This window comes from Glycine max, chromosome 5, assembly GCF_000004515.6.
Source record: "Glycine max cultivar Williams 82 chromosome 5, Glycine_max_v4.0, whole genome shotgun sequence".
Taxonomy (NCBI): Eukaryota; Viridiplantae; Streptophyta; class Magnoliopsida; order Fabales; family Fabaceae; genus Glycine; species Glycine max.
Genome location: NC_038241.2, coordinates 37565888 through 37567670, shown reverse-complemented (window position 1 = coordinate 37567670; position 1783 = coordinate 37565888).

Here is a 1783-nt window from a genome sequence, read left to right as displayed (position 1 = left end):
AGGTACGGAGTGTCTGCTTACGCATTTATCAAAGTATAGCATGATCACCAACCCCCCCAAGCTACCATGGCCTTATCCCACACCAAAACCTAAAGCAAAAGCTCCTCAACCAAATATGGCTGCAATGAACAACTGAAAATGCCTCGAGATCTGTAACTTTTGTGATATGAAGATTGCCAAAGCGCACGAGCGGCGATAGAGTTAAATTTATGCCTCTCCTTTCTTATCTTAATATCACACCTCGTAATCCCCGCCTATGATCTGTAGCATTAGTGTAGTGTAACATTAAAGTCAGACACCGAAAAAAAGCAAGATATTTTAATAACCGTTTCCATTTAAAGAAAACAAATTTCGTGACTCCGAATGAAGACAAAGGTTGATTTGATTCTCAACTTTTCGCTGTCGTTCTGTGACTAGAAAAGTGGCTTTGATTGGTAACTGGTTACTTACAACAAGATAGAAGCGTTGTTGTTGTTGTTGTTTTAAGCTGTTACATTACATTAGACAGAAGTGGAGAAGGCTGAGAAAATGAAAGTGAAAACTCAAAAAGTGTTAGGCCAATTAGGTTGTCATAGGTGGCCACAATGGACCCTCTCATAGGCTTTCTTTCCTTGTACTACAGCTAGCACTGTTGCTCTCGGCATTGAAGTTTGCACTTGAAATTTTTGCTTTTCTCGGGTTGTGTGTGGTGTGGTATATTCTTATATTGATTGAGGGTGTTATAGGCTTAGGTCTCCTATATGCCTATTTGGGTACTATGTTGTACGCTTTTTTTTTTACCATTCCCTTGTAAAATGGGAGTGTGAAATCAAAGAAGGAGAAAGGAAAGGTGGTGTTGTGTTAGGCCTAATATGCTTACACCATGCTCATACCTTTGTTGTTGTTGGAGTCACATATAAAATAAATATGATATGGCAAGGTTGCGACTTTCTAATGCCCACAGCATTGAGTGCTTGGAAAGTCAATTCCTTTCTGAAAATGGGGTATCAAAAAAGGGGCTTGTCACTCAGATGAGTTAATTGAAAGGAGTGAGTGATCGAGGTGGGTGGGTGGGGACCGGAGTGTACGGAATAGTGTGTGAAGGAAATGAGAGAGAAGAGATGGGGAAGCATGACATGTGTTAAAAGAAAAAGGAGACGGTGATAACTGATAAGATACATCATGGTCTACATCATTATTAGCTCTTCGTTGTAACACAGGATATCTCTTCGTTGATATTTAAAGATTAATTTTTCAAAAACGAAACCAGTAATATGCATAAGTAGTGAGAAACATTACATTTATATCGGTTATGTATAACAAGTGTGAAAAAAAAAATAATAATCTTAGATTCGGATTTACCTCAACTTCACCCCGACAATGCTTCTGTATAAGCAAATTAATTCGCTACCAAAAAATGATTTGTGGTATGTCCCTTTGAAATGAGGTCCCAACAAATTTTGGACTACCAATATAAAATTATTTTATTAAATTATTTCCGTAAAAAAATATTTTATTAAATTATTTTCGTAAGTTTCTATTTTTAATTAATCATCTTAAATCTTAGACCAATGTCAACCAATAATTTTAATAAAAATGCAAGAATTTTATCTCAACCATTAAAAGGACTATATTGACTTTCCCATAAACCTGTATTGAGTTCAAATTAAATATTCATTTACATTGAACAAGAGTGATATATTGATCTGGCCTCAAATTAATATTGATTAAGGGGTTTAAGAAATTTGTATATCCTGTGATTGAGGTTGTACATTGTGATTATTTCCATTTTAAGTTGAATTAT